Source organism: Dasypus novemcinctus, chromosome 2 (assembly GCF_030445035.2).
Source record: "Dasypus novemcinctus isolate mDasNov1 chromosome 2, mDasNov1.1.hap2, whole genome shotgun sequence".
In the NCBI taxonomy this organism is placed as follows: domain Eukaryota; kingdom Metazoa; phylum Chordata; class Mammalia; order Cingulata; family Dasypodidae; genus Dasypus; species Dasypus novemcinctus.
The window spans coordinates 173117567-173141771 of NC_080674.1; the positions used below are offsets into that span (position 1 = coordinate 173117567).

Sequence of the window (24205 nt, forward strand, 5' to 3'; positions counted from 1 at the left end):
TAGTCAAAGGGTATCACATCAGAGGAAAACATTAGTTTACAAACATAATCATTCTCTTTTTGGGATGCATAAAATAATCTCAAACTGCCACACTTAGTAATACTATCCAGAATATATTTAACAGCTACAGCCAATCAGCGGGATGAGTTTCAGCTACATTAGGAAGGTAGTAGATTGTGCCTATGCTGGCACTTCAGATTGCAAACTAAATGGTTTGCTTATGGCTTTTATGGCTGTTACCTTCATTAAAAGATTGCTACCATACCTAAATGGTATTTATTGAGCATGATTTCTTTTTCCCTTTTGTTTTCAAAGTTAATTTTTAGAATTCTTTTATCATTTAAAAAGAGGTAATCATGAGGACTCGTAAAGCTAGATCACCTAGCTATAATTTAGTTTTCTACCAGTTAAGGAATATTTGTCAAATGATGCTTCCCATTATGATGTTAAAGACTATAAAATACAATCTCATCTACAATTTAACCATTGTCCGTTTTTATAGTATCCTGGAAGCCCTTTCTACGAGAACTGGAAGTTTTCTGCTGCATGAAGTATGTGAGGATTTAAAGGTTACTTTAAGGCTCATACAATCATAACTCATTTGAATTTGATGAGTCTCATTTATTCACCCAGAATATTCTATTACAAGATTAATAAATACTAGAAAACACACTTGCCTATTATGGAAGGTCAAGAAAAGTAATTTTCTTCTTAAGATAGAGAGAAATATTAGGACATGAAGGTAATGTTCAAAAGATTGTGTATGGTGTTTGAAGTTACCTGCCATGAAAGTATAATCAATGGCTAAACCAGGAAGACCTTCATTTGATCATTCATGCCTCATTGCTCATAAGCATTATTAAATATTCTCTTGGTTCCTCAGCAGGTTATCTTTGAAGTTGCCACATGGAACACTTTCCTTCATGAAGAATTACAATTTTCAAAAAAAAAATGTGATACTGGCATGTAGCTACAAGATAAAAAGAGATACAAACTTGCACATAGCTTGTCAATTGCTCATTGACCTTGGGCTAGAAAATTATTTTTAAGTCAAGATTATTTTAACCCAAAATATGCTTGTCTTCTCCTGAGAAGTCAGTTCTGCTAAATAGTCAAACCCATTCTATGTAGTCAAATTTGCACTGGAAAAACTGTTAAATTATTTGTATTAAAAGTATATGCGGGCTTTTCATAAAGAAGCAGGTCATTTTTCTCCTCCTCCTCTTTCTCAAATGTTACTGTAAATTAAAATCATTTTCCATAGTTGTGTCATATTTGCCAGCAAAATGATCAATTATCAATTGAGATAAATGATCAATTATCAATTGAAATTACCAATTATTTGCTAAGTCAAAATTTAGAGCTGATGTGCCATGAGTGTTAGTATTTCTCAAAGTGCTAAATATGTAGCAAACATGAAGCAGAACACAAATGACAGCTTACAAAGAGAAATTTTAAGCACCACCAAAAAGGAGGTATGGCCATAAGCATTGAAATGGTTCTTGTTTACAAAAATCCAAGATCCTAAAGAAAATTCTGTTATTGCTGAGGGAAAGTGAATCCTTAGGCATGAAGTCTGACTAGCTCTAAGTTCCCATACATAACATACACACATGTATATATATATACTTTTGCTTGTACAGAGCTCCAAAATCCATTCTATGGGTAGAAATGAGAGGAAGTTTGCACTGAGAAGTAAATGTCATGACCCTTCAATGATGACAAAACTTTTATTCTAAAACAACCATCCCCTTTGTGTCAAAAGATATATATTAGAATTTACTATGGGCTAATCCATAAAATAGGAGGTGACGCTATAAGGATATATAAGCCACATCCCTTCTCTCAAACAGTGGGTAAGTCAAGGACATTAATATACGGTACTATTTTGTAACAGAACCATGCCTAGAGGAGCAGTCAGTCAAGAGAATAGCCATAGAAAAAGTGATTTTTGAACTACATCTTAAGGAATGAGTAAGAGTTTCTCATACTTAAAAATATGAGAAGGCAATCCCCAGAAAGGGCATAGATTGGGAAAAATATGTTGAAACTCATGGGTGATCACTTCTCAAGAAGCATGAAAAATTCATTTCAAAGAACCCAAAAAATGATGTGTCATATTTTTATGTGTGTCTCATGTCAAAATAAAGTACTTAGATTCTACCCAGTTGAAAATTAAGTATTTTGGAGAAACCAACTCCGGGTGGTAAATATGAAAGACAGAGTTCTGGAACATTAGAAATTGGAATTTTTTTAAAACATTTTTTTAGTAGATAAATGTAGTAGTTTGACTTCAACCACAGAGTAAGGATAACATTGAAGGGCATAATAATAAATTCTGTGATTGCTTACATGGGAAATGAGAGGAAAGCAAAAGTTAAGGATGACACTAAGTTTTCTTGCATAGAATTTAAAGTTAATAGCCATTCCATTAACCAAAATTAGGAAATAGAATGAAGAAAACTGCAGAAAGACAGAGAATTCTGTTTTGGACATTTTAAGTTTGAATTTCCTGAGCAACCTCCAGTAGAAATGTAAAAAGTCAGCTGCAAATACAGAAGGGGATTTCAGGAGAGGGGCAGGTGCAGTAGACACATAGTTGGGAATTGACCACTTAGATGTATATTGGATATCGAAATTTTGGGAGTAAATGTTATCCTCCAGAGAGAGTAGGAGAAAAAAAACAAGGATAAAATTTCAGGTAATTCCAAATTTCAAGGAATGAAAGAGAGTAAAGATGAGTCAATAAGTTTGGAGGAAAGGAGACACAATCCAAGATGGTATCAAGGTAGCTCAGGTAGGGTGCAGGTCTCTTGCAAAATAGAGGAGAATAGTCTGACAGAGCCACTTTGGGAACCACTGCAGGCCAGAAAAGTGCTACACACATCATCCAGGAGGGCCTGCGGATGCAGACAGAGAGGACAAAGAGAAAACCAGGAGTTGATAATCCTGAAGCTGGGAACACAGCCCACCCTCCAATCCTGAGGTGAATAACGTCAGTAAAATCTGCAGCTGATTGGTCAGTGAAAAAGGGAAAGGACAGAATCCTCCCAGGGAAGAGGGAGGGTGTAGCAGAGGGCTGACTGTGGCTTCTTTTCAGTGAATGTAACTTCCATAACTCATTAGCTCAGAAGAGGTGGTGGTAGTTGAAGGATTCATCTCTGTGGGAGGGTTTGCCCAGGAATGCCATTTCCTGGGCAATCAGGAAAGTGAAGGAAGACAGACTGGTCTCTCCTGATTCATTCCCAGGCAAGGTAGACCTGGTTGGGTTCTATTAATGACTCCCTGTCATACATTTTGATTTCTTAAACAGGGCAATATTGAAGTTAAAAAAAAAAATTAAACAAAAAATTCAAAGAAAAGCTCTGAAATAAAACTATTGGGCAAGAGAGAGAAATTGATCAACAGAGCAAAATCAACATAAGCAGATGCCTCAGTATTAACAAAAGAAAACAATCCACAGTAAGACACAGGAAGATATGGCCCACTTAAAAGAACAAGCCAATAATATATATGAAACTCTGGATTTAAGATAATTAATAAATGATGTTCAACCAAACCTTAATCAATTTAAGGAGATGAAGGAAAATATAACTAAAGAGACAAAGAATATTAAGGTCTCACTGTGTGAGCATTAAGAACAATTTGAAAGCCTGCTTTAAAAAAATGGAGCTTATAAGAATGAAAGACACAATATAAGATTAAAAATACATTAGAGGGAAGCAGCTGTGGTTCAATCAGTTGGGCTCCTGTCTACCATATGGGAGGCCCTGGGTTCACGTCCTGGGGCCTCCTTGTGAAGGCAGGCTTGCCCACATGCTGCAGAGAGTTGCTGGCCTATAAGTGCCACAGAGTGCCGCCTGGCCCACAAGCACTTTTGAGTGCCCTCGGCCCACAAGTGCCATAGAGAATCAACACAGCCAGGCAATCCAAAAAACAAAAAACAAAAAACAGGGGAGACAAATAAAAAAAAAGAAACATAGAGGAAGTGTGCAGTGAATGGCCACAGAGAGCAAAGACAACAAGCAAGCCATGGTGGTGGGGGGGGAGGGAGTAAATAAAAAATAAAATAAAAATAAAATACATTAGAGACATATGACAGCAGATTTGAAACATTAGAAGAATGAATACGTGAATTCAAAAACAGGACATTTGAAATTGAAAAGATAGAAGAGACAGAAAAAGAATGCAAAAATTGAGCAGGGTCTCAGAAAACTGAATGACAACAGGAAATGCACAAACATATGTGTAAAAGGTATCCAAGAAGAAGAGAACAGAAAAGGGGTAGAAAGAATATTTGAGGAAATATTAACTGAAAATTTTCCAGCTCTTATGAAAGACACAAATACTAATATTTAAGAAGGACAATATACCCCAAACAGAATAAATCCTAATAGAACTACTCTGAGACATCTACTATGCTGATTGTCAAAGGCCAAAGATAGAGGATTTGAGAGCAGCAAGAGAAAAGCAATGTAATACTTAAAAGGGAGTCTGAATAAGGCTAAGTGCTGATCTCTCTTCAGAGACCAAGGAGGCGAGAAGGCAGGAGTATGATAAAGTTAAGGAGCTGAAAGAGCAAAACTGTCAGTTAAGAATTCTTTATCTAGCAAAACTATCCTTGGGAAGCAGATGTGGCTCAAGTGATTGAACTCCTGCCTCCCACATGGGAGGTACCAGGTTTAGTTCCCAGTGCCTCCTGAAAAAACAAACAACAAACAAGACAAATGAAAAGACCAATGCAGGGAGGCAGATGTGACTCAGTTGTTGAGCACATGCTTCCAACATACAAGGTTCCAGGTGCAATCCCTGGCCCCCGGTACCTTAAACCAAAACAAAACAAAACAAAAAGCTATCCTTCAGAAATAAAGGCAAATTTAAAGTCTTTACAGACAAATAAAAACTGAGAGAGTATGTTACCAAGAGACTGAATATACAAGAGATAATAAAAGTGTTTTATACCCTGATAGGAAAAGACAAGGAAGAGAGCCCTAGAGAAGAATGTAGAAATGAAGAACATAAGCAAGAGAAACTGAAAGGTTTAAAGACAGACAACAAATAGTAAGAGGTGACAACATAAAGCTAAGGGACACATTGGGTGAAGTAAATAGCATCTTTACAGTAGTAACACTGAATGTTAATGAACTGAACTTCCCAATTAAAAGACATGGACATATAGAATGGATTAAAAAACAAACACGAGCCATTTATTTGTTGTCTACAAGAGACTCACCTTAGACACAAGGACACAATCAGGCTGAACGTGCAAGGTTGGGAAAAGAAAGATACTACATGCTAATAGCAATTAAAAAAGAGCTGGTGTAGTGATACTTAATATCATATACAATAGATTTTAAATGCAAAACTGTTTTAAGAGATGAAGTAGATTACCCCACATTAGTGAAACTGGCGCTCACCAAGAAGAAATATCAACGATAAATATTTGTGCACCTTATATAGGTATCCCCAAATACATGAGACACACTCATTGGAAAAACTGAAGGGAGAAATAAATGCCTCTACAATAATAGTTGGAGATTTTATCATTCTACTCTCAGCATTAGATAGAACATCTGAGCAGATGGAAAACAAGGAAATTGAAAGCTTTAATAATATGATAAAAGAACTAGATCTAATAGACATTTATAGAACATTACACCCCAAAATAACAGGATGCACATTCTTTTCAAGTGACCATGGATTTTTCTCCAGGATAGACCATATATTGGACATAAGTCAGATCTCAAAAAATATAAAACATTGAAATTACATGGAAGACTTTCTCTGATCATAATGGAATTAAGTTGAAAAAATTACAAGCAGAAAAACAAAAAATCCACATATATATGAGATTAAACAATATAATCTTAAATAATCTGTGGGCTAAAAAAGAAATTGCAGAAGAAATCAGTAAATACCTCAAGACAAAGGAAAATGAGAATACAACATAACAAAATTTATGGGATACAACAAAGGCAGTGCTGAGGGGCAAATTTATAGCCCTCAACGTTTGTATTAAGATGAAAGAGCTAAAACCAAGACCTAACTGCACACCTGAAGGAATTAGAAAAAGAACAGCAAACCAAACCCAAAGCAAGAAGAAAGAAAGAATAAAGTTTAGAGCTGAAATAAATGAAATGGAGAGGAAAAAAAATAGAGAAAAATTAGCAGAACTAAAATATGGTTCTTTGAAAAGATCAACAAAACTGATCAACTCTTAGCTAGATAAACAAAGAAATAAAGAGAGGAGAGCAAATAAATAAAATAAAAAATGAGAAATATTACCACTGAACCTATAGAAATAAAAGAAATCATAAGAGGATACTTTAAATAACTGTATGTCAACAAACTAAACAACAATGATGAAATGGACTGTATTAGTCAGCCAAAGGGGTGCTAATTTCTAGTACCAGAAATCTGTTGGCTTTTATAAAGGGTATTTATTTGGGGTAGAAGATTACAGTTAATAGGCCATAAAGTATAAGGTACTTCCCTCACCAAAGTCTGTTGCTATGTATTGGACCAAGATGGCTGCTGATATCTACAAGGGTTCAACCTCCCTCTTCCTCCAAAAACTCTGTGATCCCAGCTTCTTCCAATATCAACTGTAGGCTCACATAAGTCTCATCCCTCTCCTGGGGCTCGTTTCTCTCCAGGTTCAGTTTCTCAGGGCCCTGGTCTCTGCAGCTGCAAACCTATCAGATGAACAGCTCATCTCTCTTCGCAGGCCTTTGCTGTGTCTAACGGAGCCTTCTCTGTTTCCTCACATATCTGCTTCTCTGTGTTCTTCTCCTGCATGTTTATACCCCAGCGCTCCAGCTCGAAAACTCTTACTCTCTTCTCTGCCATATAGTTTTCTCTGTGAGCCCTTGCCTACTGAAAGGGCAGAGACTCAAGGTCCTAAAATCATGACCCAGTCAAAGCCCTAATCATAATTTAATCATGTCCAGAGAAACAGAGCAGTTTATAAACATAAACCAATATCTATTTTTGGAATTCATAAATAATGCCAAACTGCTACGTAGACAAATTTCTGGAAGTACATGAACAAACCACATTAACCCAGAAGAAATAGAAGACCTTAACACCACCAATCACAAGTAAAGAAATGGAAACAGTCATGATAACACTCCCCAAACTGAAAAGCCCAAGACCAAATGGCTTCACAGGTGAATTCTACCAATAATTTAAAGATCTAAAACCAATCTTGCTCAAGCTCTTCAAAAATATTGAACAGAAAGGAAAACTACCAAACTCATCATATGAAATCAGCATTACCCTAATACCAAAGCCAAATAAAGGTACTACAAAAAAAAAAAAAAAAAGAAAAACTATAGTTTCTTTAATGAATATGGATGGAAAAATCCTCAATAAAATACTTGCTAACTGAATCCAAAATCACATTAGAAAATTATACATCATGATCAAGTGAGTTTTATACCAGGTATGCCAGCCTGGTTCAACATAAGAAAATAAATTGGTGTAATACTGCACATTAATAAATTGAAGAAAAATCACATGATCATTCCAAACAATGCTGAAAAGACATTTGACAAAATACAACATCCTTTCTTGATAAAAACACTGAAAGATAGGGAAAGAAAGAAACTTTTTCAATATGATAAAGTGCATGTATGAAAACTCCACAGCTAACATTGTACTTAATGGTGAAAGACTAAAAGCTTTTCCACTGAGATTAGGAACAAGACAAGGATGCCCCCTCTCCCCACTGTTAATCAATATTGTGTTAGAAGTTTTAACTAGAGTAATTAGGGAAGAAAAAGAAATAAAAGATACCCAAAAGGAAAGGGAGAAGTAAAACTATCATTGTTCTCTAATGATATGATCCTATACTAGAAAATCGCTAACATTTCACAACAAAACTTTTAGGACTAACAATTTCAGCAATGTGGTGAGATACAAGGTTAATACTCAAAAATCAATAGCATTTCTATACTAATGAGTAAACTGAAAAGGTAGTTAGAAAAAATTCCACTTATAATAGCAACTAAAAGAATCAAATATTTAGGAATAAATTTAACCAAGAACATAAATGATCTGTATTCAGAAAACTATAAAACATTGCTAAATAAAACTGAAGAAAACTTAAAGAATTGGGAGGGTATTCTGTGTTCATGGGCTGGAAGACTAAATGTCATTAAGATGTCAGTTCTACCCAAACTGATTTGCAAATTCAACACAATTCCAATAAAAATCCCAGCATCCTTTTTTTTTCAGAAATGGAAAAGCCAATTGTCAAATTATTTGGAAGGGTGAGGAACCCTGAATAGCCAAAAATATCTTTTAAAAGAAGAATGAAGTTGGCAGACTCTCACTTCCTAACTTTAAAGCAAATTACTTAGCATACTGGTAAACTCCTGGAAGAAAATGTAGGAAAACATCTTTTTCAAGATCTTGTGGTAGGTGGTAGTATCTTAAACCTAACACCCAAAACATGAGCAACAAAAGGAAAAATAGGTAAATGGGACTGCCTCAGAATTAAATACTTTTATTATTTAAAAGAATTTGTCAAGAAAGTAAAAAGGCAGCCTACTCGATCAGAAGAAATCTTTGGAAACCACAGATTTGATAAGGGATTGATCTCCATCTTATACAAAGAGATCACACAACTTAATGTCAAAATAATAAGCAAATCCATTTTTAAAAAGGGCAAAATAATTGAACATTTTTCTGAAGTGGAAACACAAATGACAAAAAACACATTAAAAAATATTAAACATTACTAGCCATTAGGGAAATGCTGGTCAAAACCACAATGAGATAGCAGCTCGCTGTAAAGAATGGCCATTATTAAAAGAACAGAAAACTTCAAGGGCTTGAGAGGATATGGAAAAATAGGAACACTCCTCCACTATTGGTAGGACTATAAAATGATGAAACTTCTGTAAAAAAGAATCTGGAGATTCCTCCAGAAACTAAATAATAGAACCATATGATCCAGCAATCCCACTACCAGGAATATATTGAGAAGAACCAAAATTAAGGATGCAAACAGATATTTGCACACTAAGGTTCATAGAGATATTATTCACAATTGCTAAAAATGGAAACAACCTAAGTCTCATCACTGGATGAATGGATAAACAAGATGTGGTATCTTCATGCAATGGAATATTACTCAGCTGTAAGAAGAAATCAGTTGGGGAAGTGCATGACAACATTGAGGAATCTTTAGGATATTATGTTGAGTGAAATAAGTCAGACACAAAAGACAAATATTGTATGGTCTCACTGATAGGAAATAAATACAATGAATAGACCTATGGAATTGGAATATGAAGTTGTAGGTTGGTGGGATATGGAATGTCAAATGAGAAGGGGGAGAAGATGCTGGATGTATGTAGAATGTTTAATAAGGTCAAGTGTAAATATGTAGTATTGGTTTGACTTAAATCGTAACACATTATAATGAATGTAACAAACACTGTTGATTTATAGATATGATTGTGGCTGAATAAAGCCATCTAGGAAGGTTAATGTTAGTAGGAAGACAGCTGGAAGATAATATTGGCAATATATAACAATGATTTTGGAGGTATATGAGAATTGTTGTTAATATAAATACAGGAGTGTTTTACTACATGGTGTTAAGAACATGGTGATATATGGGGAAAATATGACTAATGTAATTTATGGACTAAGGTTAACAATAACACTGTAATGTTTTGTGGCAAAAGTGAAGTTGGTACTATATTAATTCTAAAGGTTATAAAAGAATATGGGGTTTGGTTTATGAGATATGAATATGATTAAGATTTTTCCCCTTTTTAAATTAATAAGCAGATCTTAAATACATTGTTTAATTAATATGTGTATCTTTTTGAACACTAGAGTCACAACTGAGTTAGCAGTTGAAATTATATGAAATAAAAGTGCCTGAAAAAGAACATTTTAGGAGCAACGTTTCCATAATTTGTTGAGCTGCCTTTTCTGTTCACGTATTTTTGTGAATTTGAAATAAAGTTGTTAATTTCTTTTTAATGTTTGGAGGAAAACTAGGGGCATGGAGGTGGAGAGGGAGCAGTTGGTAATGGGAATGATTTTTTTGAAGCCACAAAAAGATTGCATTGACAAAGGCAGGAGGACAGTGTCAAGGCAGTGAAAAACTGAAGAAAGGGCAAGAAAAAAACAGGCCTCTGAGTTTGGAAATTAGAGCACAAAAAACTGGATTTTGCAAGAAGACTTTCTGTGTAGTAGGAATAGAAGCCAGTTATAATGAGTTGAAGAGTCTGAATGAGGCAATGATGTAAGAATAATAAATATATATTATTAGAAGTTCCAGAAGGATGGAAGAAAGTCACTAATCAGAGGCTAGCTAAGGGAGGTGGTAAGAGTGAGTGCTGGCTGTTTTTTGGATGCAGAGGGGAAATAGGAATACCCAAGCATGCTTATAAACAAAAGACAATAGAAGTGCAGACAGAGTTGAAAACTAATGTGCAAATTCTTAAAGAATTTGGAATTGATGAGAGGTACAATGCACTGCTTATTCTCAGATAAGAATGATGCAATGACAAAGAAGTTCAAGTATGTTTAGAAATAGGAAGAAGACAAGTAATAAGTGTTGCAACCTAACAGCTTCTATTTTCTTTGGAATGTTAAGTTTCCCATCTGCTGGGAGGTGTAGAACAGAAAGGGGGTGGCCTAAATATCAGATCGAAGGAATAACTGATTTGTTTATCTGGTAATTAGAAGCAGGAAGATAAGTTGGATTTGGTATTTTGGTTATGAAATCTTTTAAGTTAAAATATACTCAAAATAACACCTTTGGGGTTATTATAATCAGCTGTGGGCCATTTTCTATACTGCACATCTAACCTTCCCAGCTGCAAAAAACAAATACCATACAATGGGTTGGATTAAACAACAGGAATTTATTGGCTCAAGATTTTGAGGCTGGAAGAAAGCCAAAATCCAGGCATCAGCAAGGTAATGCTTTTTCCCCTAAGACTGCGACATTCTGGAGCTGGTTCCTGGCTATCCTTGGGGTACGGGACATTCCTGCTACATGGCAATACCCTTTCCTTTCTTTTCTGGGTTTCATTGACTTCCACTTCTACCTTCACATGTAGGTTTCTCTCACTATTACTGAATGCCTTCCATTTTTAAAGAACTAAAATAATCCAGATTAAGACCCATCCTGTTTGAATTGGCCACACCTTAACTAAACCCACATCTTCAAAAGATCCTATTTCCAGTGACTTCACACCCACAGGAATCAATTAAGAACAAGTTTTTCTGGGATACATAATTCAATCTACGACACAAGCGTGCATTTATTCCCAATTTCCGTGTGTTTTCTCAACAAACCAAAGTGTTTGGGTTAGGAACCCTGAATATCAAACAACTCAAGTATTAGAAATAGAAAAGTTGGTTGAGCATATTAAAAGACTAACAAGTAATTTGATACATTTCTGCTGGGTCATACGATATTTAAAATAATTGGAATATGTAACCAAGAATTTCCAACACAGCCAAGAGGTATTGGCTAGAAGTATGTATATGGACTCAGTTGCCTTTTAAAAATACATCCTCTCATGCACTTTTTTTGTTCCAATTTAACAGGCAAATCTGGAAAAGTAGTGCATTCAGACTTCAATCTCTCAAAGCACAGTTAAATCACAAATGTCAGGAAAATTTTTTCTAACCGTGGAAATGGGCAAAAGAGATTACTTGAGTGTCTTACAGGAGCATGCTTGGTATTATCTAGAGAATTCTCTGGGGATGTTTTGATTCTCTAAGACCAGACACCATTGTCTGACTTAATAGTCTAATGAGTAGGCTATTTTATACTTCTTTGGTGACTAAAATTAATTTAAGAAATCTGATGGTAATGCAAATCATTCTTACCCATAACAATGTAAATTAATTTTGCCTAGTGCAGATTAAATTGGTGTATGCCCTGCAGAATAGAAAATAAACACAACATTGTATTGTCATATATGATAGTAACCAAATTTGCATCTATTAACAAATTCATTTTAATGTTCCTGCATACAAATAAATGCACACCCACAAACACACACGAGTTCTTCAAATTGGTCTTTGAATCAGTTTTAAATGGTTCATACTGGTTCCCTCACTAATTAATGAATTAACTAAAGTCTTTGGTATATTTACTTTGTACCTATAAGAGTCATGAGTTTACTTTTCAAAAGTTGACCTTTACCACAAAGTAGTTAAGTGAACTGAATATCTATATTTGAAAAATATCTATCTAGAGGCTTATCCACCAGAATGTCTAAACAAATCTCACTATAGGAACCTCACTGCATTAATATAATACATTTAAAATCAGTTTCCCATTTACATAGATTCACCACTTGAATATATTCATTCTCTCAAAAAAAAATTTAATAAAACATTTCTAATCAAATTAGACCTATATATGCATATTGTGATAGAAGATCTTTTATTGAGAAAAAATATAAAGAATGAATATTAGCTAAAGTGTTGAGGAGAATATCCTTAGTCATTGTGGAGTTATTTTTTACAATAACACCTGTACTTTGTCTAACAAGTTCCCTTGGGATTTAGGAAAAAAACACACTGACATTTGGAAAAAATACATTTGGAAATTTCAGCATAACAACTGCATGAACTAGCTTCACATTTTAGGGTGAATATTCAGAACACATAATTAATGCCGTTTTTCTGTTATGAAATAGAAAAAATTCATCCTTTAGTTTTACCTGCAAAATAAAATGTGTATAAAAAAGTGCTATTTGAAAAAACGGATATAGGTTAAGAAAATGTGAATCATGATTCTTTCAAAGAAGGAGCTATGGCTTTACTACTTATGGATTCACCAATGTCATAGAAAATGATTTATTTTATGAAGTCCAATTTATCTCAAAAATAAAAATTTCCATGATTCAGGGAATGCATTATTTTGGTTACCCAAAAATATTCCCCTAACATAGTTAGTGATTCATATAGATAGACTCACAGAGGCAGGCTAGATTAGGGAATAAAGAGAGATCTGGCAGAAAAACATGGCTGTGAAAAACATGGCCATGGAGACCCCACAAGATGGCTGCTGGTAGAACCCTGCAAGAACCCCCATTCAGAAAGGGATTTCCTCTGGGATCAAGGAAAAGCCCTGGGTATTATCAAGAGGCCTTGTCATTGGGCCCCCTGGTCAAATGATGGATGTGATAAGCTATCAAAATAGTAAACAACTGGGACTCTTCCCCCAAAATTAGCAAGTGGGAGGAATAATTAATGATTTAAAAAGGAAGCACAGAAGTTAAGTCTACCCCTTTCTAGTCTTTTTCATCCCTGTTTTACCCTTTCTCTTTCTTCCCAGATTAGCATGCAAGTAGACCTGGAGATTTGTAATCTATAATGGGGATTTGTAGTGTGTAAATCAGCCCTTTTTATACCTTTTTAGCCCTTTTCCTCTCTCACCTGGGACCCATAATCTGTTATTTTCTCCCATTTCTCTTCTCTCATTTTCTTAATAAACTACTGGCCTAAACTACTGGCTTGAACTTAAAATTCTTTTTTTGTAACATAGCCAAGAACCTAGAGAAAATCCCGCAACATCACCATCTAGATATACAGGAAAAGCAATTTATATAATGACGATATCATAAAGAAACAAACAGAAACCCAAACCACATTATTACTTGACTTTAAACATACAACTGTGTAGATAGGATGTTCTAATTCAGTTTTGAAAGCAATAACTTTGAGTATAAGACCAATATACTCCATATTTTTCAATAATGAGAATTTTGTCTTCATTTTTATTTTAATATTTTATTATAGATCAAGTAATAATGAAATATGTTCATGGCATAATTTGAAATGAAAAACTCATTATATTAAATAGTATATAAAATGCCAAGTGAGTAAAAATTGTATGTATATACACACACACGCATATATATACATACAAACAGGAATATATACATGTACACATTTATATACAAATTATATGTATAAAGAAAAGACTGGAAGGAAATTGTCTGAACTGGTAGTAGCATTTCCTAGATCAGCTTATAGTTATATTCTGTCACTTTCATAATTGTCTGATTTTTTTCAAAATTTTAAAAATGGAGCAAAAATTATAACAAAAATTCATGCTTTTCCATTTCTCACTCAGAGAGCAACACATTTTTCTCTCTTTAAAGTTCTCAATTGCCATTTCTTCTCTTAGGTTTTTCAAAAGCCCAAGAAGAATCATGCTTCCTACTGTTTGCACAGTTGTTTCTACCCTTGTAATTGAATTGAGTTCACTGAATGTGGTTCATAAACTTTCAGCTATGGCAGGTTTACTCGTTAACACCTTGCCCCTGATAGATTCTCAATGATTTACATCCTTTTATGCCCACTTTGAGTAAGCTACATAGCGTAACTCGCCACTGTTACAAGAAGAAATCACTCTGAAGCTGTACCCATGACTAACTAGAAGGACATTGCCTAGGCGTTTGTGAAGTCAGCATGGAACTAATTATTTTCAAAGTCTTAAAAAGCATATTTTCAGCAGTAATCAAACTGGAAGCAAAGTCTTGTACTAACAAGCATGCCATTCACTAATTAATTTATTCCTTGAGTTTGACACAGTGACAAAATGAACATAGACAACTAAACTCACATTTGTCAAGGAATTTTTTTAAGAGTACTGGAATGACTGAGAAGTTTTTGCATCATCTGGTAGTTAGCAAAAATTCATGGAAATGAAGTAACATTTCTGTGGAACAAAAATAATGGAAGGTTGCATTTACCTAATTGTTGGCATGCCTTTCAAAAGAATTAAGTCTGGTAGCTAAGTCTGGCTGTTTCAAAATAATTCTGATAGCTAAGTTTGGCTGTTTAGCAAGTTATTTACTTTTTTTTTTTTTAAGATTTATTTTATTTATTCCTCTCCCCTTCCCCCTCCCCCCTCCCCCTCCCCCCCACCTCAGTTGTCTGTTCTCTGTGGCCATTTGCTGTGTGTTCTTCTTTTTGTCCACTTCTGTTGTTGTCAGTGGCACAGGAATCTGTGTCTCTTTTTGTTGCATCATCTTGTTTTATCAGGTCTCCGTGTGTGTGGCACCATTCTTGGGCAGGCTGCACTTTCTTTCACGCTGGGCAACTCTCCTTACGGGGAGCACTCCTTGTGCATGGGGCTCCCCTGCGTGGAACACCCCTGCGTGGCACGGCACTCCTTGCACGCATCAGCGCTGCGTGTGGGTCAGCTCCACATGGGTCAAGGAGGCCAGGGGTTTGAACCGTGGACCTCCCATGTGGTAGGCGGACGCCCTATCCACTGGGCCAAGTCCACTCCCACCACAAGTTGTTTTGAATACCCCCTACAATGTGAACTGTTCTTGTTTGAAACTTAATTGGAAATCTCAAGGAATTCCTGGATTTCTAATTTGATTATACCTAGAATAGCTCAATGAAGGGACATTTTATGATTTGATTATTTAAAATTCTCATTAAAAATGGATTTAAGAAACCACCCGAGAACTCTTGAAAGAAATATCCGAATATGTAAAACTTAGATCTTTCAGTAATTTATTAGATATCCTTAAGTCCTTATTCACTGAAATATACAGACGTTTTCCACCTTTTTAAAAACAAGTTTAAATTTGATTTATATTTCAAGTTAGGTTTCAAGCTTCTTCATAAGAAGTTCAAGTTTAATTACAGCATTCCATGGCCAAATTTCCTTGCATAGATGTCTCTCTTGGTAAAAATGCTTTCCCAAATAACTTCTTGCTGATCATTTTCAACACTAGGGCTAAACAAATTTAACTCAGTTCCCTTATTAGATTAGAGCTTCATCACCACCATATTAAATGCAGAGCATGAGACCAGGTTCTGTCTGGGTTAACAAATGAACATTAAACTGGACAGTCTTCAGTGTGGCAATTACTGCTGCTTCTCTGTAAGGTCATTTATCTGTATTCACTGTAATAATGTATTCAATGGCAAGTTCTTTGACCTTCAAAGGCTTCTGATGCAAATCAGTATTTATTAGTGAAGACTGGAAGAATATGCTATTTATATCCTGAATAACTTATGGCCAGCAGTGTGTCTAACCCTGCCTATCAACAGCATGGCTCTGCTTATAAAACTGAGGGAGAAGCGAACTTGGGTATGCATTATCTGGATAAGGGCTTAATTCTGGTAACATTGATTTAAACCTAAAGTTTTTTCCCCTAATGTTTTTTTTTTCTTAATAACTAATGTTCACATTAGTTATGTCACTACCAGACAGCTTTTGGCAGGTCATTTCCAAGTCAGGAACTTGACAGAGTAAGACAGAAAACACAAAAGTATGCAAATCTTGAACTTTGATTTACAACATATAGTACCCAGAGTAGCAAAATCAGTATCACCGAGGAACTTGTTATACATGCTATTCTTGGGCCTTGTCTCAGATTTACTAACTCGAAAATTCTGGTGATGGGCCCAGTTATCTGTACTTTAACAAGCCCTCCACATGATTCCAATGCTAATGTTTGAGAATCCACTCCTTTAGCATCTTTTTCTACAATAGTCATTGGAATTCTGAGTGCTGATGCATCTCCCTTTGCAGTGAGCCTGTGGCTCAGAGGTCCTTTGACCTAGAGAGTTCCTCCCTGCACACAGGCTATGTTTGCCCCTGAACTTTAGACATCTCCTGAAGGAACTATGGAGGTATGGGCTAGCTGCAGCGTTCCCTTATATTCTAACTGCTACATAGCTGTGACCGTGCTTGGATCCTGATTGGGAGAAAAATGAAATGAAAGCCAGTTGATCCAAATCAGAATTCACATCCCTGACAGTCTTCAAAATGACACTAAGTAATTGTAACCCAACTGTGTCCCATGTAAGTGTAATATTCCAGAGAGTTATGAAAATATATAACCTTGTAAATAGACAAGGTTTTGTAAATATATGACATAACTGAAATGGTACTAAGATGAGGGACATTCAATACTGCCACTGGAAGGATCAATTTAAATATGCACCAAGATGCAGGCAAAAGGGGAAGTGGCAGTTTCCAAGAAACTAAGTAAAAATTAGAATAAAAACATTTCCCTTAAATTGTCCTCCTTCTCCATATAGATATACAAACTTCTGATAATTAGTTCTGTGTGATTATACCTTCCACGTGGTCTCCTTTCATGCCCCAGTGATATCACTAACACATGGGCAAGGCTGTTAATTGCATTTCCGTTTTCAGTTGCACTCTGGCTATTTTAGTAGAATGTGACTACCATTCTACCTGTGGCAGAAATGTTACGGTGAATTGTCAACCTCAAAAGATTCAGGAAAGAGAAGGGGTGATGTGATCAACATGGCAATGTAAAACATTTCCTGAACAACCTCCCCAGAGAGTCAATGAATAAAAGGACAAATCCCACTTACTTAGAACTTTGGAGGATGGTAGAGACTGGAGAAGGACTTCATATAAGTAGAATCAGAGAAAAAGAAAAAGATCAGGTAGGAAATTTCCATCCTGGACATGCCGGTCCACTCCCCACCCCTCTCAGTCCCACACGGTTTGGGAGTTGCTCAGAGGCAGTGGCCTGCAGTTTGGATGCAAACTGTAGAGTCACTCACAGCAGTGAATTAGAACACCACGCACATCCACATCTAGGCACAAGGACACAAGTCAGCAGACAGGGCAGAACACAAGCCTCTGACGACCTGAGGAGTACTGCATACCAAAGGGGCCCCATGGGGGGAAAGAGACTGTAGGAGAATGGCTGGCAAGTGGTGTGCTCACTCAGTGAACTTTCTGTTGCCTGGACCCATAAACAAGTAAACCAGCTTTCTGGATTGACAACATCTGGCTCCCCAGGCAGGATACCCTAAAGGGGAAGAAACTAGGGGCGGAAAACCCTCGCAGACAAAAAGAAAAGAAAAGGGGTTATACTTAATTGCTGAAAGATCAGAGGGTCCCAGATATGAGAAGTGTAAGGAGAACAGTGCAGTGAGTGATGACCTTTTGGAGAACATAATTTTTGCCATCTATTTTTTACAATTCCTTTCAAAGTCATGGGTCTATTTTAGTTTTCTGCATCAACTTGAATTATTTTATAATTGGTATTGTCCTTGAAATTAGTCCATTTCAAAGGTTTCCGAGGCTTATAATACTTTTTATAATATACTCATAAATCTATGTTGTTTTCTTTAGTAGTATGTACACTTCCAATGTTTGTTTATAGTTGGGTTTTCCCTTTTCTGTTCCTTTGTTCTTTTGGACCTCATGAATTTATCCATTTATATTTACTATTCTGTTCAGTTTATATTACTGTCCTTTGATAATTTCTAAATTCAATTCTTATTTATTTTCTTCTTCTTGTGTAGTGATAAAAAAACATTAAGACACTACACTTTCATCTGATTACAGCTTTTCCGGCATAAGTATAATTTTTAAGTTTAATGAATTATCATGATTTACTAAATAGTATATTATTTGAGTTTGATCTCTATTTCATGCTGAGGGTATAGGATTTTTATTTCATTTTAAGCATGTTGGTGCTTCTTAACACTGTAAAATTTGTTTCCAGTGTATGGTATTGATATTGGTAAATGTAAACTGTATACATCTTCTGCTTTGAGAAATTTGCTCAGATTTGTTTAGGAACCCAGAATATAAATCATCAGCATTAATTTTAAAATCAACATATTTTCTGTAATATACAGAATTTATATTTATATATTACATATATCAATTACATACTCAAATTTTCTAAATTCTTGTTTTTTTCTCAGTCTTTATCAAAGACAGAGAGAGCTGTGTAAATCTTTAACAATAATTTCTCCTCATATTCCTAATGGTTTGCCCAGTCATAATGAACAGATAAACTTATATTTTGTGCTTGAATGAGAATTTTCTCTCTTTCTCTTTATGTTTATAACAAGAAATTATGTCATCCCAGTTGCTGTTGGCAGCCATTTTGCAACCATGAAAAAAGCCATCCTGGGAAAAAGCTAATGCATATTATAATCAGCAAAACAGAAAGATGGAAAGAACTTGGTGGTTGATAATATAATGTCACAAAGACAACCAACTCCAGAATCCACCCTAAGATAATATTTTTCCTTTATTATTTAAGTCCAGTTTTATCCACATTTTCTGTTACAGCAGACAGGATCTTTGACAGCTTCTCACTAAAGGGAATATTATGAATATGCAGAATAATGGGAGAGCAGTTTGCTACATTTGCTGTAATCACCTTGACTATATTAAAAGGCATGGACATTGATATTTATCAATGACAGCTTACTTCTAGGCAGGAACACAGATAGATAAAGCATGTGAGATAATAACATTAATGTGAAACTAACTGATTTATTGGCAACTTTTAGAATAAGCCAGTGTGACAAACGATGCACCTCAAATCCCGTATATGCACCAGAGAACATATGCCCAAATTAACCTTATATTATTTACTTCATTCTATATTTGTGAGTTAAATTCTTCCCACACACTTGACTGTACACATCTAAATAAGGACTTACCTAGATCATAACATCCTCTGCCTTTGGCTTCTATGTAATTCAGTTGTGTGTTCTTTGTTTTTTAATATTAGTACAGTAAAGTAGAAGCTCCATTGCAAGGCAAGCAGGAATGACACATGGAATTAGCCTTTCCTTAAATCTTCTGATCATGCCCTCAGCATGAGCTCTTCCAAGTTTTAGAGATGAAAAAATGAAAAGCTTTCTATGGTTCTGCAGTCTTCTTTCAATTTTCCTGCAACTCAATATTCTCTTCTCCATGTGGGACCATCTCTAGAACAGAGTGGGTCTTGCTTCACTCATCCAGTGTGCCAGCCCAAGATAATTGCTCTTGAAAGAAGACCTCATCTTTAGAATCTTTCAGAAGTGCTTTGGGGTATTTTTAAAGACAGAAATCCCAAAACTGAATTTTAATATTTGTATTTTTCTATTTGTGTACTTCTAAATTTATTAATTTAACTCATTTTATTTCTGATAACTTATCTTCATACCTTTCTGTGCCAGATTTTATTTTTGAGAGTTGGTTGCAACAATATTCCTTATGCTAAATGGTCTTCTTACAGTGTGACTTTGACATTCCTCCCATCAAGAGGTAAGGTTGACTACTCTCCAGTTTATCGGACTCACACAGGACAACTAACAAAAGGATGATGGTCAACACCAATTGCCCCAAACAGAGAGTATCTACAACGGCAAATCCACTCATCTGCCCCCAGAGAGCTAAGCCCTATCTCCACTGGAAACAGTGGACTTCACCATCCCAAAAATCCTCAAGATTAAGGAATAAACAAACATAATGGGGGAATGCAACTGTAAACTAAAGTAGATACATTTTTTGAGTAATGGAAGAACCTATAACATTGATATAAAGACAGTAGTCACCAGAGGGTCTGATGGGAGGGAGAGAGAAGGATAGGTGTAGTATCGGGCATTTTAGGGACATTGGAATTGTTCTGCATGACATTACGATTGATGGATACAGGCCATTATACATTTTGTCAAAACCTATAAAATTGTGCAGTATAAAGTGTAAACCAATATGTACACTATAGACCTTGGTTAGTAGCATTGCTTCAACATGTTTTCATCAATGTACCACAATAATGAAAGATGTTGTTAATAGGGGAAAGTGTGGGAGGGAGAGAGGGTAGAGTATATGGGAATCCTCTATATTTTAGATAAAACATTTATATAATAGAAATTGTCTGTAAAATAATTAATTTATGTAAAAAAATTTAAAAATTTTTAAAAAGAGATGAGGTTTATGTTCTCTTGCATCGAATCTGGATAGATTGATAACTATAACCTATGTAGCACTGTATCACTTATGAACCTAGTTCATAAGAGGCAATATAACTTTCACCTCATTCCATAGAGACATTTGCTCTTTAGAATCAGCCACCAGGCCTGAAGGAAGCTCCATAAGCCACAAAGAGAGGTCACGTGCACCTCTATGGACAAAAGCTCCTACTGAATTCCCATCTGGCAGCCAGCATGAGTCACCAGTTGTGTGAGTAAAGAATCCCTTAGATGAACCCAAGTACTAGTCTTAGAGTCACATCAACCTTCATGTCTTCCCAGATGAGGTCTCAGATGTTATGATGCAGAGAAAAACCATACCCAGTCTGCACTATTCCCAATTCCTAACTTTAGAATCCAGAAGCTTAATAAATTTTTGTGCTTTTATGTCACTAAGTTTAGGGTGGTTTGTTATCAAGTGTAGATAACTGATATACTTTCTCTCCTCTTAATTTATTTCCCTTGATTGTTGATTGATATCTTCCCACATTATAGACTACCTAATTGCTTCTACTTTCTTTTTTTAAAAAGATTTATTTTATTTATTTCTCTCCTGTTCCCCACCTTTGTCTGCTCTGTGTCCATTTGCTGTGTGTTCCTTTGTGTCTGCTTGCATTGTCAGGTGGCACAGGGAAAATGTGTCTCTTTTTTGTTGCATCATCTTGCTGTGTCAGCTCTGCGTGTGTGTGGCACCACTTCTGGGCAGGCTGCACTTTTTTCACGTGGGGTGGCTCTCCTTGCAGGGCACACAATTTGTGCATGGGGCACCCCTTCATGGGGGCACCCCTGAATGACATGGTACTCCTTGTGCACAGCAGCACTGCGTGTGGGCCAGCTTACCACATGGGTCAGGAGGTCCTGGGGATCCAACCCTGGACCCTCCATATGGTAGATGGATGCTCTATCAGTTGAGCCATGTCTGCTTTCCTGCTTTCTTTTTTAATAAACTTTTTTTAGAACAGTTTTTTTAAGATTTATTTTATTTCTTACCCCCTCTACCATTGTTTGCCCTCACTGTCTGCTCTCTGTCTGTTCATTGTGTGCTCATCTTTTCTTTTTTTTTTTTAGGAGGCACCAAGAACTAAACCTGGGAACTCCCATGTGGTAGGTGAGTGCCCAACTGCTTGAGCCACATCCACTTCCCTAGAACAGTTTTAACATTAAAGAAAAATTGTAAAGAGAATATAGAGAGTTCCAATATACCTTGCACCTATTTCCTGCACATCGCATATCACTATGGTAAATTTGTTACAATTAAGGAAGCAATATTAATACATAATTAAGTAAAGCCCATACTTCATGCAGATTTCCTTAGTTTTATTCCTCCATGTCCATTTTCTTTTAGAGTAGCATCCAGAATACTATATTACATTTAGTAATCATATCTGTAGTCTCCTCTTGACTGTAACTGTTTCATAAACTTTGCCTGTTTTTGATGAATTTGAAAATTTTAAAGAGTACTCATTGGGTAGTTTGCAGAATGGTCCCTGATTGGGATTTGTCTGATAGTTTCCTCATGACTAGACTGAGGTTATGCGTTTTGAGGAGGAAGACCACAGACGTAAAGTGCCATTATCATATTCTATCAAGGTACACACTATCACCAACCATACCTAGTCACTATTGATGCTGAATTTGACCACTCGACTGATATAGTGTTTATCAGATTTTCCCACTGTAAATTTACCCTTTTTTCCCCATTTCCATACTCTTTCTTTGGAAGGAAGTCCTTGTGTGCAGTCCATACTTAAGAAGTGGAGATTTATGCTCCCTCCTTCAGGGGGCAGTTTCTACACAAATTATTTGAAATCCTTTTTTTTTTTTTAATTTGTCCCTTCTCCCCCATTTCTTCATTACCCATTTATTTATTTTTATCAGCACAGACACAAGGATCTGGGAAATGTGGTACTACAAGTGTTCATAGCTACTGCATGTACTTGTCCTAAGTTCTCTCAGCTAACTGAATAAGGAAATATATGCGTGTGTACAAACCCATGTGTATAGTGAATACACACAAATATATACATATTTCTATACACATCTACCTGTATCTGTATTAAACTAAACATGAGTTCATACTGATGTCATTACCTCTACTCTAGTACCACATGGATTATTTCAACCTCTTCCTCTTGCTTATTTGTAACCTGCCTCTCCAATAGTGGGAAACCTGGTTTCCACCATCTATCATCCACTTACTTAGTTGTTCACTTTATCAATATCAGAATTGCTAATCAATATCTCCATAGAAAGAACTTTATCAGCTAGAGTAGTGTGCATAAGTACAGGTTATTTTGCCTTTAATCTTACAGTCTTCACTTATTTCTAGTTACTCAGTTCAGTACTTCACCACCATCAGTCCCTCTTCAGTAAGATTTGTCTCAAACATTTTTTATTTATTATTTTTTAATCACCCCCCTCCCCCCGCAGTTTTTTGCATTCTGTCTGCTCTCTGGGTCCATTCACTGTGCGTTCTTCTGTTGTTGCTTTTTTTTTTTGCTTGTCTCCCTTTTTGTTGCATCACCTTGCCGAGTTGGCTCTCTGCGGTGCTTGCGGTCTGGGTCGCACTCCACAGTGTGCGGGTGAGCCTGCCTTCACAAGGAGGCCATGGGACATGAACCCAGGGCCTCCCATATGGTAGATGGAGCCCAACTGATTGAGCCACAGTCCCTTCCCTGTCTCAAATATTTTTAATACAGTTAGATTGTTTTGTCACATTATGCATTCAATCCTGAAATCTTCCAAACTCCCATATGATTTTTTTTCAAAATCTGCATGTGTTAAGGATACTTTTTGTGCTGTAAACTTTCATGGCTATGAAACAAATGTATAGTGCCATGAATCCACCATTGCACTATCATGCAGCAGAATAATTTCAGCACTCTAAAAAACCCTTCTGATTCACCTATTCAACCCCGCCTTCCTTCCCCACAAATTCCTGACAAACATTGTTCTATTACCTGTATAGTTTTGTCTTTTCCAGAATATTATGTAATTGGAATCGTACAGTATATAGCCTTTTCAGACTGGCTTCTTTCACTTAGTAATATTCATTTAAGACTCAACCAACTACTTTTTGTGGTTTAATAGTGCATTCCTTTTTATTGTTAAATATTATGCCGGGTGTGGATTTACTACATTTGTTTATCATTCAACTATTGAAGGACCTCTCGATTGCTCTCAGTTTTGAGTTACTATGAATAAAGCTACTTATAAGTAGCTTACAGGTCTTTGTATGGTCATACATTTTCAAATCAATTCCATAAATACCTAGGAGCATAATTTCTTCATCACATGTCCTCTGCTGGGTTTTATTTGCCTCTGATCATTTTTCTATTTTTAAACTGGGCATAATTTTGTTGGATGTATTTCCTGTAAGTAAGAATATATAATATACATTGCAGATGGCTTTATTTTTTACCCATCCTGAAAATCATTG

At 35.8% G+C, this 24205-nt stretch overlaps 1 pseudogene; it reads right to left on the reverse strand.

The window, feature by feature from the left end:
* The window catches only part of LOC101411839 (general transcription factor II-I pseudogene), a 108803-nt pseudogene that overhangs the window by 58572 nt on the left and 26026 nt on the right, over positions 1-24205 (reverse strand).